Here is a 16,511-nt window from a genome sequence, read left to right on the forward strand (position 1 = left end):
GAAAAGAAGTTGCGCTTCTTAATGCGCGGAGTGAAGGAGGAACTGTTTGCTGGACTTGTCCGAAATCCGCCCAAAACCGTCGCCGAATTCGTGACCGAAGCCAGCACCATTGAAAAAGCCCTCGAAATGCGTGCTAAGCAGTATGACCGCAACTTTGTTGGCGCGGCCAATGAGAACGACTTTGGCAGCACGCGGATCCCGGCCGACAGCCTACGCGAGACTATCCGCGCAATAGTGAGAGAGGAGCTGCGGAAACTTCTTCCAACGCCGCCGCAGCCCCAAGTCGCTTCCCTCACCGACGTGATTAGAGAAGAAGTGCAACAAGCGTTGGGAACTTCTACGCCATCCGAGGTACCCCGAGAGCCACAAGCTATGACATACTCCGCGGCTGTTCGTCGACCCCGCCCTGCTCCAACACGCCGTCAAGAGGCCCCGCCGTACCGCCGCCCACTGTCACCCGCCCTACCCCCGGTAGCCCGAAACCAGACGCCAAGGAAGACGGACGTATGGCGAACTCCCGATAACCGTCCTCTGTGCTACCACTGCGGAGAGGCCGACCACATTTACCGTCGCTGCCCATACAAGAGACTCGGACTGCGTGGTTTCTCCGTCGACGCACCTCGCCCTCTCCCTGGCCAACGACCACGTGAGATCGACGAGTATCTATCTGAAACCAGCCGTGGCCCAGCGCGTTTCAACCGTTCGCCGTCGCCCTACCCATTCCAATCGCCGAACCGCCGTAGCAACGCTGACTTCGCCCGTGGAAGGTCCCCCAGCCCACGCGGGGGAAACTAAAAGCAGCAACTTCTGGAGGTGAAGTTGCTCTACGGCGAAAAACTGGAAACCCTCCAACGACGCAAGGACGCGCTGAAGACAGTGATTCACGACATGCCCTCATCCCGACGACCCGACCTAACCCTGACGAGACTCCCGAACACGACGACGGCTACACGGCGCGACGCGTACCCGACCTGACCGAGACGTCCGTTAAGAATACGACGACAACCACGATGCACAGTGCCCGACGATCAACACGTACAAGCAGAGATACGACGCCCCGACGAACCCGGAACTCGAGGAAGACTGCATCTGACGTCAAGGTGTCCATCGACGGCTTTGACGTAGTCGCCCTCGTAGACACGGGAGCTGACTATTCAGTAATGAGCGGACCATTTGCGTCTAAACTGAAGAAAGTTATGACCAGATGGGACGGTCCGCACATACGCACAGCAGGAGGCCACATCGTGACGCCAAGTGGAACGTGCACATCGCGCGTCACCATAGACGGCACGACGTACCCTGCAGTGTTCGTCGTTTTGCCCAACTGCTCCCGCGACGTAATTCTCGGAATGGACTTTTTGACAGACAACGGCGCAATAATCGATCTCCAGACGAAGTCGATAACTTTTTCCTCCGACCACTCCATGACGCCGGAATCGAACCCCGAACACCGTGCAGCTGTAAGGATCGCCGATGATCACGTCACCCTGCCACCCCGCGCAAGCTTGATGATCACCGTCTACTGTGAAGGTGCTGCTCCCGACGTCGACGCTATCGTGGAGAGTGACCGAAGGTTGCTTCTTGACCGCGGTGTGTCTGTCGCAAGAGGCATTGCGCGGTTTAAGCAGCGCAAATCCCACGTTTTGGTCACCAATTTCACGGAGGAGTACCAGCATTTAAACAAGGGCGCTGCAATTGCGTTCGTCGAAGAAACGCAACAAGCAAGTGACGTGATAGCAGTCGCCGACTTTGAACGCACACCCGACGATACCTTCAAGCTTCCGCACCCCTTCGACGTGAATCCGGCGCTACCGCAAGAAGAAAGGAACAAGTTATTGGCTTTGCTGCGTCGCTACAGCGAGTGTTTTTCGTCGAACTCAAAGTTACGTCAAACACCTCTGGCGAAGCACCGGATAATAACCGAGGATGGAGCCCGACCTACCCGGCAGTCACCGTACCGCGTCTCTTCCCACGAGCGCGAAGCCATCCGGACTCAAGTCGACGACATGCTCAACGACGACATTATACAGCCATCGAAAAGTCCGTGGGCTGCGCCGGTCGTACTCGTGAAGAAAAAAGACGGCACACTGAGGTTCTGCGTTGACTACCGGCGATTGAACAAGACCACCAAAAAGGACGTGTACCCCCTGCCACGAATCGATGACGCCCTCGACCACCTCTGCCATGCGAGGTACTTCTCATCGATGGACCTGAAGACCGGCTACTGGCAAATTGAAGTGGACGAGAGAGATCGAGAGAAGACTGCATTCATAACCCCGGACGGCCTATACGAGTTCAAGGTAATGCCGTTTGGGCTATGCACGGCACCAGCAACGTTCCAAAGAGTCATGGACACTGTGCTAGCTGGCCTGAAGTGGCACACCTGCCTCGTATACCTCGACGACGTTGTGGTATTCTCCCGGACTTTCGACGAACACCTCGCAAGGTTGCAGTCAGTACTCGAGGCCATCCGTACGTCGGGGTTAACGCTGAAGCCTGAAAAGTGCCGCTTCGCGTACGAGGAACTGAAGTTTTTGGGCCATGTCGTCAACGCCGCGGGAGTCCTGCCTGACCCGGCGAAAACTTCAGCCATAGCGAACTTCCCAAGGCCGAAAGATAAGAAGGGCGTGCGCAGATTTCTTGGACTGTGCGCATACTACCGGCGCTTCGTCGCAAACTTCGCACGCATTGCAGAGCCGCTCACGCGCTTGACGAAAGATAGCACCGCTTTCAGCTGGGAAGACGACCAAGAAAAGGCATTCTGCGAGCTGCAAAAACACCTGCAAAGCCCGCCCGTGCTCGCTCATTTCGACGACAACGCCGAAACGGAAATACACACGGACGCCAGTGATATAGGCTTGGGTGCCGTCCTTGTCCAAAAACAAAGCGGGTGCGAAAACGTAATCGCCTATGCCAGCCGTGGTCTGTCGAAGGAGGAGAAAAACTACTCTGCCTCCGAAAAAGAGTGCCTGGCTATTATATGGGCCATTTCAAAATTTCGCCCATACGTGTATGGCAGACCGTTCAAGGTTGTAACAGACCACCATGCGCTGTGTTGGCTCGCCAATTTGAAGGACCCCTCTGGCCGTCTTGGGCGGTGGAGTTTGCGCCTGCAAGAGTTCGACATTACAATCGTCTACAAATCCGGCAGGAAACACTCCGACGCCGACTGCCTGTCCCGCGCCCCTGTCGACCCACCACCACAAGACTCCGATGAAGACAGTGCGTTCTTCGGGGTTGTTACGGAGAGCGACCTAGCCGCCCAGCAGCGTGCCGACCCCGACTTGCGAGTAATGATCGACTACCTCGAAGGACGAAACGTCGCCGTGCCTAGAGCGTTCAAGCGTAACTTACCAGCATTCAGCCTCAGAAACTCGGTCCTCGTGAAGAAGAATTTCAGGCCCGGAACAAGAACGAATTATCTACTTGTCATCCCCGCAGACCTTCGTGACGAAATTTTGGAAGCGTCCCACGACGACCCGTCTTCCGGACATCTCGGCACAGCTCGCACTATTGCAAAAATTAAGGCGAAGTACTTCTGGCCCCGCCTTACATCCGACGTCACCCACTACGTTCGGAGTTGCCGGGACTGCCAGCGACGAAAAACGCCGCCGACAAGACGCGCCGGACTTCTACAACCGATCGCCGTCCCGCGGAGGCCCTTTCAACAAATTGGAATGGACCTTCTAGGCCCGTTCCCGACGTCACGATCGGAGAACAAGTGGATTGTCGTAGCGACAGACTACATGACGCGCTACGCAGAGACCGCCGCTCTTCCGCGGGGGACTGCACAAGAAGTCGCCAAGTTCTTTATAAACCAAGTTGTGCTGCGACATGGAGCCCCTGAAGTCCTAATCACGGACCGCGGAACGGCCTTTACCGCGGAGCTGATGCAAGGAATCTTACGCTACAGCAACACGGATCACCGAAGAACCACGGCGTACCACCCCCAAACGAACGGACTAACAGAACGTCTGAACAAGACAATTGCGGATATGCTGTCCATGTACGTCGACGTTGAACATAAGACTTGGGACGAAGTCCTCCCGTATGTCACGTTTGCGTACAATACAGCGACGCAGGAAACTACGCAGATGACACCGTTCGAGCTTGTCTACGGAAGACGACCGACTACGATGCTCGACGCCATGCTTCCGCATGTAGAAGACGACGGCCTCAACGCCGACGTCCAAGGATACCTTCAACGTGCGGAGGAGGCCCGCCAGCTCGCTCGAGTTCGTATAAGGGACCAGCAGCTGGTGGATGCCGGCCGCTACAACCTCCGACGCCGAGACGCCGAGTACCAGCCAGGGGATCGTGTGTGGGTTTGGACTCCCATCCGACGACGCGGACTGAGCGAGAAACTTCTGCGACGGTATTTCGGACCCTACCAGATTCTGCGACGTGTTGGCCAACTTACCTACGAAGTGATCCCCGATGGTGACTCCGGCACATCACGACGACGTACGCGGCCCGAAGTCGTCCACGTGGTTCGCTTAAAACCTTTCTACGAACGATGACGAACTTTTATTTTCATTTTCGGACTGTCGCTTATGTTAGCATCGGGTCGATGCACTCTTAGAGGGGGGGGTAATGCCGCGAACCATGCGTTGGGTTTGTTTATTTGCGTTTTGCTTTTACCGCCCGGCTGCGCCGGTCTGTGTTATCTCCGTGCCAAGGGAAGCGCGTGTTCCATTCTTTCTTTCTGTGCCGCATGTGTTATCTGTTCAGATAGGGAGAGCATTCCGATCTAACGTGAACATCCCGGAATAATCTTCTTGCATCTACAATGTTCTCGATGCGAATCGACGGTTCCAGAACCACGCGCGCCGAAAGATAAAAAGCCTGCAGAGCAGACGCCGGGGCATTCGATTCTGCGACGCTCGCCGACGCACGTACGTCACTTTGTTGACCACTGCTTCGCCACCTCTGTATTCTTTTCAGTTGTTAGGGGAGCACAAGTTCGCTCCAATAAACTTGTTTCTTTTCCAAACAACTGCTTCGTCCTTGGCTACGTGACAATATGCACGACTCAAAAGGTACTCTTTTGTGGCTTATGAGCTCCACAGGGCATTCATAATCCGCCACACTCTCCCCGACGACCCTTCAGCATGCCGAAGATGTCTTCAGCCAGTAAATGCCACAGCCATGACTTCGCAGGAGCATGTAAAGAATGGAAATAATTTGTTTTCATTTTTTTTGCAGAGGAACAAAAACATTTGTCACAACCTATCAGTGGAGGGCCACATGTCTCCACAGTCAGCCACAGACTCTTTCTGAACAGGTCATAGAGTATGAATACAGAATGTAGCAATCTACTTTTACAGTATAATTTCTACGTTCAAAGGAGAACAAAAATGGATTAATGTTTGGTGCACACCATGATTCAACAACTTTGCACCTGAGCGTTTCAAAAATTATTCCAACTCTCTGGCTGCCACTGACATTGATAGCATAAAATGGCAGGAATGAATTATTTTTAAACTTACTTTGTGACGTTAAAACTTCTAATAGTCCACACGTGAGCTTTATGGCTAATTATTCTGAGGTCTCAGGTTACCACTGACATTAACAGCATAGAAACGGCACCACACTTTCTGCGTGTTCCCACCTGCCTTCCCCTCCAAAAAAGGAACGTTTTGTCACTACGCTACTGCTCAGACAACCACTTTCCCTGCATTTCACTACACGTCAGGGAGCCAACTAAAGTTGACTAGTGTAAATAGAACATGTGAATTCATCGAAGGCTCTGGAAGAAACCGGGAACAACTACACACACAGCACAGATAAACGTAAGCAGTGCTGCTGCTAACGCCTTGAACGCACATTAACATGAGGCGGAATAGCGCGATTAGCACAGTAAATTTATGGATCTCAGCAGACCAGCACAACGCAATTAACACGAAAGTTTGAAAATGCCGATAAGTCTAAAGACAGGCGCTACAAGTTGTTCATTGCGTGCGCGCGAGACAATGCGCACGCGAGACAATAGCGAGCGACTAACCGGAGAAGATTTAGTACCGCTGACTGGAACAGCAACCGTCAATATACAACTAAGCAACACCACACCGTAAGGGGACATGCAGACTCGAGAAATGCGCGCAGCAGCAACTTCCTAGATAGCACTAGCCAACGTACGCAGTCATAAATGTCAAGCCGACTCGGACCCACAAAAACGCAGCAAACGTTTCTTGAACACGAACAACAGGCATGGGAGCGGCATGTGTATCGGACTCAGTGATGAACAAGTCAATGAACAACAACCGTTACCAGAAACATAAATAAGCAGCACTGACCTTTTTTGAGCCTCCTGGCAAAACTACATTTTGTCGAACAGTAAATACAGCCCGAGGATATGAAGAAATCCGCAGTTTCACGCCACAACCAAACTGCCATAACGGTTCCCGCCACTGTGATTGCAATACCTCTAGTACATCAGGCGCATAACGCGAGCAATTGAGAAAACTGCTGTAGAACGCCACTTGTGGCGGTGCATGCAGAAGAACGTAAAACTAGCGCAGTGAACGCTGAGAGATAGGGGCGCTGCTGTCGTTTAAATGGTTGACGCAGTCCTGTTTTTCACTCATCGTCGTTGTACCCGTTGCCTTCCCACTATACCATGCATCAACGCAAACGGCGTGACCTTGCGGCTGCCGACGCATGCGCACGGCATGCCGCACTGAAGTGGCGGTCGTTTCGTAATGGTTTCGGCCAACTTTTCCTTCCTCCGTGGTTTGGGCGATGCACGCCGTGGCCAGTGACCAGTCCGCGGAAGAGATCACAAACTCGGCACCCTTGATCGCTTTTATTTGCTTAGGAAAATGGGAGTAGGCCTCTAAGCGGACGTCTATGCGGCTCTGAGGCTGGAACAAAGAGCTCAGATATTAGCCAATTTAACACGTTAGTTGGGCTAAAATGTTTTCTCGCCGCGGGCCGTGAGTGCGTGCGGTATGTGTGCATAAACTTTGATGACAGCATTACTTCGTTGTTTGCAGTGAAAACAAAACGACGCTTCTTTATTGACTGCGTTCTCCTGACAACAAGCCTTTCCAATACCAATAATATATACTGCGATGCTCTTTGTACCCACGTTATAGAAAACTACTTCCGTATAGTGAATTCAGTGTGACATAGCTAATTATCGAGTAATAATACATCTGCCCGTTTTCCAGCAGTTTTTCTTCATGAACACCAATAGTGCAGGAAAACAGCAACGGGGGGACCAGCAGGAGACGGCAGGTCATTCGGTGAACTTGAATTACTATGGCAAGTAACAACATTAGAGTAACACTGCGGATTTCCCGATACTGCAATGAATAATTTGAAATAAGAATGCCATTTAAGTATAAATATATAGAATGTAAGGCAGATGCCGCGGGGTAGATTTAGTTCTCCAGGTTTTGAGTCGTTCTCTTTCTGCAAAGAGGCTTTCGTTTTTGCTTGTGAAAATTAACAGTCGAGACGAGACAAAATACAAAAACGAACTTCTAAGCATATAACTGCATGGGTAGCATGATGTGTGCGGTGTAAAATGTGACGCAGTCGGTTACCATTATGTATGCACCCCATCACAACATAAGTAACGTGGACTAAGTACCATTGAGCGCGTACTACACCAAAGCGATATGATGACTGAGCGTTGAACAAAAACTGCTGTTTCTGCGAAGCTTTGTAAACCAGATGGATAACATGTAATAGCCTCAACAAGTATTTCGTTATGAAGGTGCTCACAAAAGCACAACGAATTCTTCAGCGCTATAGCAGCTATGGCTTTGCTCGAACGGCAGACGGGGAAAGGGAAGACGTTTAGTCCTTCTCAAATTGAAGTCACTGGTGATTTTGTACTTGACGCCTCAAATTAGAAAGATACGATGTTCACGAAAGCGGTTTGGGTGCCGCAGAACACCTGGAAATGGGTTCCTGCAATTTCTTCTTTTGCCTAAGATATCCTCCTCTCGACATTTTTAATGCTTTGTAGGGCGTTGACAAAAAAGTGGGATTTTGTTTTTTGTCAAAGAACATCACTAAACCTGCAGCTTAGCCGTATTATGAAAGTTAACTGCTGCAAGGCAGTTTCATAGATGTCGGCGAAATTCATTAAATTTTATGTGCGGTGTGCGTGTGTATATTAAACGCGCACGTGCATCTTGGGTCAAGAAGCACCTAATGTATATGCGGGTCATTGTTCCAGTTGATGCATGAAAGAGTGCATACTTCACTGCCATGCACGAGTTATGTGGAACAAGACACGAGCAAAAAATATACAAACGCACTCTCCCCAACCGTTTCCTGGGACATAAGTGGAACAGTAAACGGAACCGCCGACATCGCATGACCCCATTTCTTCGGTTCCAGATAAAAACCACGAACATAAAGAAAACAAGCTGACGGTTCCAGATAAGACCCACCTATATGCTTCGTTCCAGTTATTCTTTCGTTTGGATCCACATAAAATATATGGATCACCCCTTCTAACTGGAACTTATATGGAACCAGATTAAGAGTGTAGTATGCGAAGCAGCCATGGGGTCAATGCAATTTCCCATTTCGTAGTTCCGGTAAGTGAAAGCTTGGTAGTTACCATAGAAACGAAACAGTATATATAACGGTAGCTGCGTACTTCAACTTAACGGAAACGACAAGCCGAAAACTAATGGGCCCCATCGCTGCTTCAACCCCATCGCTGCTTCGCATACTACTCAGCGTTCCCCTACAGGAAGATGGTGTAAACGAAGGTAGAGAACTTAAGCACGTGGGCCAAAATCATTAGGTGTTTGATATCTCTCACGAGGCTTAAAGGGGCCCTGAAAGGCGTTTTGAGCGCACTAAATGAAGTAGCGCAATCGTTAGATTGGGTCGTCAAGGTCATCTGGGTCAAGTATTACTCTTTTAGGCGCAGCGGAAAGCTCACACTTTTGTTGCAAAGTTTGTCGCTTTTTTCTCACCCTTTCCTTCGTGTTTTTGGACGCCGCCATCTTCACATGTCTACATCATCGATTCCCAGATGTTCGTCATGAGCTAGACATCCTGCTATTGGGCGGCTTTTTCACGCACTTCCGGCAAAGAGATGGGTCGTCTGCTCAGCGTCGGCTCGCCGGCTGATCTGCCAGCGGAGTGTCGGAGTGCTTGGACATTTTACGACTAACGAAACAAGTGTAAACAAACGCTTAACTGTTCGTATTGAATGCAACAAGGCCATAACACGACATGGATATTCTCTTACCTCAGTACGTTTCATAAAGAAAGCGTTGAAGCCCCGTGGCACGTCTTTCGTGCAATCGCAGAGAACGCCCTGAGCCGAATGCCCGGGTTTTACGGATACATTTTATTCCACTTCAAAACAATCCAGAGATGCGTTTCGAACGAACGCAACGTCACAATATGCGTTGCAAGTCTGAACCACGATTGACAGACGATGGGTTGCCTCCTCCTGCCAGTCGTAAATTCGGCACTCACCTCGCACGCGGTTGCGGGGACGAACAGCAAGTCACTTAACTCTGACGCGCAAGCCGAGATGGCTTTTAGCCACGCACACTGCAAATACCCCATGCGAGGTTGAGTCGTACGTCGCTCGAGAAAGATAATCCAGACCATGGGAAGCACTATCCACCCGCAGAAGCACAACGTCGCATTTCATCGCGAAACGAAGGCGTCCACAACACACACACCATCACCTCCTGTTGCCAAACGCATCTCACACTTCCCCATGGGAGTGAGTGGTACGCGTACGCCTGCAGTGCCCACATGTCGCGAGGTGGGGTCCCGAGCTGAACCGGGATCACGCAACCGTAACTGACTTCTGGGGCGGTTTGTGCCTTGTTGCCAAGGCAACCGATGTTTGAGATTGTCAAAGAAATGGCGCTCGCTCCAGCACTAGGAAGCTCAGAGCCGCGCCGGAGCATGTTTTGCCAACGTTGCCGCTCTAAACCACGCGTCGCCCCAAGCTGAACTGGTCACATGATTGAAGCGTTTTGTGCACGGGTTCTGCATTGGTTTAAAATGTCTTTTTCACACGCCGCCGGCAGGAATTACCACCACCGCAAAATAAGACCCGGCACCAGCGGGGCCACATCTGATACGGCGCTTTTTGGATAAACAGTGCGCGATGCATGAGGGGCATCAGGGACCGAGCGCACGGTCCACCCCGAGCGGCTGCGAGTTTGCCGCCGAATTAAAGTCACGTGCTGCCCTGCAGCAACCACACCGCGAAAGGGCAAGGCCAGGCCGCCACACAAATGCGGCCAGATTTTTCGTTCGCTTTTCCAGCCTTGAGCGGAGTGAGGGATTCAAGGTGTCAACAAAGCTTGCGCGTAGCAGACGGCAGATGAGCAGCGCGATAGCGGATGTACGTCACCGCCGAGGAGCGCAGCATCACGGGAGGGAAGGCTCGCGCGCCGTCAACAGCGGAGAGTAAGTTGAAAGGAGGAGGAAACGCGGCGCGACGATAATGCGCGGTTTTTGATTTACGATTTCTGAGCTAATACTCGTCCCTTCAACAAAATTCTTGCGGGAGGAGATTGCTAATACATTGTCTTATTTGGTTACATGTACATCCATGCATCGGCGGAAGGTATTTCAGGACCCCTTTAAGACCTTTTCGGAAATATTTGTTATTTAAAGCCAACCAAGTACATTTTCTCGTACTCACGCAAAAGATGTTAAAAAATGTCAGCTGAAATTTGGAGTGCATGAACTGTTCGATTAATTCGTAAAAACGATAGTCAATCCCAGGAAAGTACTGTCAACCAATTCTACAATAATAAAGCACACATTCACAAATTTCTTGTTTAGGATACCGACGTCAACTTTTCTCCTGTTGCTGTCCCATAGGGCTGAAAAGGCCCTGCAGCACTTTTTCAAATATTGTTGAAGTGTTAAATTCTTGCATAACGCAGTCAACGAACATTTCCAGCACTTAGATTCGGCGGTCGGAAATACCCCAGTCAAAAATGGCCGCCACATGCCCATCTGATAACTTGAAAACTTGCTCAAAAGATTTGTTCCTCTTTCCCGGTGTTGGCGTTATTCTACCACCGCAATTACGTCATTGACAGTGCCCGCGAAATTTTTGCATGTTGCGTCGTAATTTGTTGCTTTGTGTTTCTTTACATTCTATTTACATTTGTTAAGCATCGAGACGATGTTTTAAAAAAGAGAGGGGGTTTTGCCACGACGACATGGCATTGGAGGGCTCATGCTGTTAGCAAGCTGCTTCCGCCGCCAAGCGGTTGCACGGCTGTGTGACCGAGGGGCTCGGTCTGGTTGCTCTGTGTTCTACTTCTTCTCTCCTGGCCTTCGGCTGTCAGCTGTTCTGATCACCGCTCTTAAATGACTAAAGCCCCGTTCCATTTGGACTCGGCTTTTTGACGTGAAAATATCATAAAAGAGCAATAGTAGAAAAGAATTAAAAAAAATAAACGACAAAAAGCAAAGCTTGAAATGAAATTACCATCGCTCAAATCACTAGTCCTCGTGCCATTACCTACAAAAATGACATTTTCACGTTAAGAAAGGCGGCGAAGAAAGGCGTCACAAAAAGATACGTGTTCCTTCAATGCCACCAAGTAAATGAAACGTCGGTTAAACAAGCCGCGGAAGAATGCTTATGTAATAGTGGATAATTCTCAGATGTTTTTTTCTGCTTGCCACATGAACTCATATGCGAAAACTAATTGCATCGTAGAACCATTCTGCATGTGAAAAACAAGCTACGCCGGACATGCGCTAAATCGGGCTCTGGGCGTAAAAATCGCGTTCTCGTGCGCTTCTGCGTACAGCTAGCGCCCCCAAAGGCACTGGGAATCATCTGCCAAAGACGGGAATGTCGCATGAAACGATTCATCCCAGACTACCAACAGCAACAAGAAGTTTTTGGAAATCTGCTCCGGCGATAACCACAAACCACGCACAATATCTTCGCAGCAGGTCACGCTAGAGAGCGTAAACATTCCGCGCCGTCGTAGGCGCGGCGCATGCATTTGTGAAATTTTCAAATTGTTTATTTACATATTTTGTCGTTGGTTTGCACTGTGCTAGTAGTAGCCATCGTCATAGGCATTGATATGTCATGCGAAGCATTGCATACGCGGTACCGCTTGACAAGGGCGCTGAATTTTTAGATGCGAAGCATTTCATGGTCGGGGCTATGTCTCTCCCTCCGCCGTGTGGCGTCCACACCCCCACTGCGCATGCTCGGCTTGCTGAACGCCCGGTGGTGTGTTACCCTTTAAGGGCTCCTGGAGCGACAGTGTTGCTTGTGTCTTCCTGGGCCGGCACGAGACGAGCGCGCTTCACGCACCTTCGACGTTTCATCTTCGTCGGCGGCGGCGTGCATCGTGCGAGTCTCGTTGGGCCGTGATTACAAGGAGCACACAACCATCCGGGGAACGTGCATCGACTTCATCTTCAGCAATTTTAGGGTTCATCCACTACAACACCCCTTGACTTTACATTTCACAGAACATAAGGCGGTCATAATCAAAGCGGAACGACAACTACAGCTGACGTCACCTACGTTGAACATGATGATTATAATGCCTAAATAAAGACAAACTCATACCACGTACAACGTCTATCTCTCTCTCTCTCTCTCTTTATTGCCTCTCCACACTAACACCCCCACTCTAATAAAATTACACCATCTTCCCGTTGGGGAACCGTTGGGGAAAACTGGCGTCCAATGGTCCGTCCAGGGAACAGAATCGCTACCCACTGGCGGGAAAAGGGGGCCAGAACCATAGCTGTGTGGAGGAACGAGACAAGGAAATTTTATGCTTTGCATTGAGCCTGATTAATCAGCCTACATGTGGTAGGAAGCTTATAGACGTATCTCCGTCTTGCAGTACATATATTAGTTTTGCAAAACGTATAATCACGACGATGATAATTATAATATTAATGATGATAATGACCATTAAATTGGATGTTCTGGTCACGCATGCTTGGAAATATTTTCCTACTTGCATCAAGACGGCAATGCAGCACTCGCTCACCCCCTAGTAGCTGTGCTTAATGCTACATACTTAATTATGGAATTTCACTCGCCGTAGCTACACCTTAGCTATCATGCCCGCCGTCGTGGAGGGCTCCGGAATACTTACGAATCCCTGAAGATCGTTAACGTGCCCGGTTCTTGACACAGGGCAGTTTTCGTTTTTCACTGTCATCTGAAAAGTGGCCACCAAGGCCGGGATCGAACCCACCTATTTGGGCTAAGAAGCGCATCATTTTAGCCACTGCGTCACCGCGGAATGTCAGTGCCTACGGGTGGGGACATAGCCAGGTGCATAATGATACGTGCATTCTTGTAAGACAGGCGCCTGCAATGTGTAGAACGATCGAAGCAATTGGTTATGGCTGTACGATTGCCACGTTTTTATTTTCCAAAGTACATAATACTATTTTGTGGCAACTGTGGTTGCGAATTTCAGATATTTGTTCTGTTCACAGCTTTATTCTTGAGTGTCCTGATATCAGCCACCTGCTGGAACAGTTTTTCGCTATGTGCTGTGGGTTCACATTGAACTCACTGCCACTGCTTGTACAGTTCCCCGTTGTGAGCACAGCAACAAACCGCTCGCCTGCCTATGAGCAGGGCTGCACTGAGCGAAAGTTCAGTGCGTGCCAGCTGCAATAAGAAAGGCCCAAGCGATTTTAGTATGTAGTACACTGCTGAGGTACTTTTCGTCACACTCCGGGGCGTCATTCATTTTGTCCTAGGGAAAAACTCTCCCCTGGGCACCCTAATTTTTAGCCAAAATCGTCTTATACTCTCACAACTTGTTTTATTCCCTTTTTACTGACAATCGTTGGCCCTATACACGAATTTGACATATCCATTTTTTAACGAAAACATGCAGCAGATAACTCACCTGTGAAATTAACACACCCTTGTTTAGGCGCTCTTTGGCCTAGAAGCCCTTGCGCCATTAAGCACAATCATCATCATCTAGTTGAAATACCAATAGCATCGCGTCGTGTAGGCTACTACATTGTAGTCGGTGCAGCAGCTTGGGTTGTTTTGCTCACCCTCGAAGGCATCGCTTATGTTCGATAGCTGATAAAGGTAAGTTGAAAAGCAGCAGCTTTGGTATTCGTGTTCAAGCCTTTTTGCACCTGTATTCGTTCCCCTTTGAGAACGAAGGGCTTGAGATGCGTTGCAGGCGGGGGTTGTTTGTGACAGTTTTGATCTAAAAAGAGCACACCTAGCAAGGAAATGGCCAGAGTGCTTGATGCGACTTAACTATGCAGATATTGTCTGACGCGCATCTCCTTTTGATGCGATGAAGTGGTCTTACGCATTTACTTTTAATTTCGCGTCGCAGTTTTCCCCATCTTTCTTAGCCGGCCACAATGACCTGGGGGATGCTGTTAAAAATACTTCAACGGGCGAGGTCGACAACCCAGGGAGCAGGTTGGCTCTCAGTGAATCCATGTGCAAAAAATACGGCCCCATTTCATGTGAAGGCCCAAGTGACCCGAGTACGAGCATAAATTCGTGGTACTGTGGGCATCGCGATTACACCTTTTACTTCGTCCATAGTCGCCGGTTTGGCTATTGGCTTATACCAAAAGCAGCTACCTCGAGCCTGAAGACATTTCTCCTGGAAGCAGAAGGCATCAAAGATCCTGGACACAACGCGGACCAAATCTTTCGTACTTTTCACAGGCAGTTTCCCCTCGAACACCCGAGCGCCGATTTGGCGACCAGGCTGGGCTCTGACTACACTAAGCTGATTGTGGTCAGGCACCCGTTCGACAGGCGTATGTCGACAAAATCCGCACAAGCCATCCGGTTATAAACGCGGCAAAGAAGATCTAAGAAGACGGCTTCATTAACAACGGGCCCAACGGGACTTTAACCTTCAGCGAGTTCGTCGATGTTATTGTCATGCAACTGGTGGAGAAGTGGGATCAGCACTGGGCTCCATTCACAGCTGTATGCCGGCCTTGCAGCATGCGGTAAGCACAGACGCATTATACCTAGACAAATGTGGTTGCTATTTCATTTTGCTTCGGAACGACAAATTCTGAGGTTTGTGTAAGACTGAAGGAGTATCAACAAAAAAAGCTTTTTTCTATGTTTATTTTGTTGGAAATTACCTGGTACGTTCCTATATATATATATATATATATATATATATATATATATATATATATATATATATATACAGAAAGAAATGCGGGCAGTCTACAACGCCAAAGAAGGCATAGGGGAATTGTTGGACTATATTTTTTCTACCGTTAGTGAAATTATATATTTTTTTTCATATTAATTGAAGCGAGAAAGAAAGAAAGAAAGAAAAATAAGGTAAGGTATCGAAAGGCGTGGGTTCGGTCCCCACTCTGGGCGCGTGTTTTTCTTTCTTTCTTTCTTTCTCGCTTCAATTAATATGAAAAAAATATATATAATTTCACTAACGGTAGAAAAAATATAGTCCAACAATTCCCCTATGCCTTCTTTGGCGTTGTAGACTGCCCGCATTTCTTTCTGTATTTCCTAACGAGCCCCTCATTTCCTAACTATATATATATATATATATATATATATATATATATATAAATATATATATATATATATATATAAATATATATATATATATATATATATATATATATATATATATTGGTACGACAGGATTGGTGGCAGTATTTATATATGGTTGTACATGTAGCAGAAGATGCAGTAGGAAAACCGTTTTGCGTAGAGGTCGTAAACTTTGCGTTATATTTTTTAGCAGCATTAGGACAAAAACAGCGACAGTATTCCAAAGGCAGAATGGGGCTGTGCGTGCTGAACACGATCAATAACCACATATGCAGAAATGTGCTTCTTCTTTTTCATTGCGGTGCTTTTGTCCGTCGTTGATGAAAATTTTTAGGAAGCGATTGAAAGGCGCATTTTTTAAAATTGGAATACAATATTTCTTGCAATACAGAACCATCTTTTGTCCTACGCAGGCGAGCAGAGAATAAAAGTAGTGTGCTCAGATTTTGAGTTCACTCGTGAAAACGAAATGTCTTTGGCGGTTCTCAGACTGTGTTTTCGACCCTGAAGCATTTAGAGGCGCAGCAAGCTCTCAGGAAGTAGCACACGAACTTAAATTAGGCAGCTAGATTTCAGAACACACTCTCAATCGAACAGCTGATGTATTTCCAAAATATTTTTTGGCTAACTTGAATTCTCCAAAATAAATATTATAACATATAGCTTAACCTTATTCAAGATCCCACCTTCAAGATCCCACAAATTCAAGATCCCACCTTGCTGGTGGGATCTTGAATTTGTTTCTGCACCTCTCCCTTTATCAGCGCCTGTTGTGATTGCAACTGGACACTTTTCTGACCTGTGTAAGCAGGTAACCGCTGAAATTAGGGGTAAACATGTACCCATTATCTGAAGGCGGGGTTGTTTTTTCCGCAGCGTAAAATAGAGTTTAAAGCGAGTGCATGGTGGAATAGGTACAATGGAGGTTATAATTGGAATAACGGCCCTTGACTGCTAAGCATTA

General features: G+C 48.6%; 1 pseudogene; it reads left to right on the forward strand.

The window, feature by feature from the left end:
- The window catches only part of LOC144143448 (uncharacterized), a 399,983-nt pseudogene that overhangs the window by 356,276 nt on the left and 27,196 nt on the right, over positions 1-16,511 (forward strand).

This window comes from Haemaphysalis longicornis, unplaced genomic scaffold (assembly GCF_048455015.1).
Source record: "Haemaphysalis longicornis isolate Haplotype H1 unplaced genomic scaffold, Haemaphysalis longicornis Haplotype H1 scaffold_6, whole genome shotgun sequence".
Classification (NCBI taxonomy): domain Eukaryota; kingdom Metazoa; phylum Arthropoda; class Arachnida; order Ixodida; family Ixodidae; genus Haemaphysalis; species Haemaphysalis longicornis.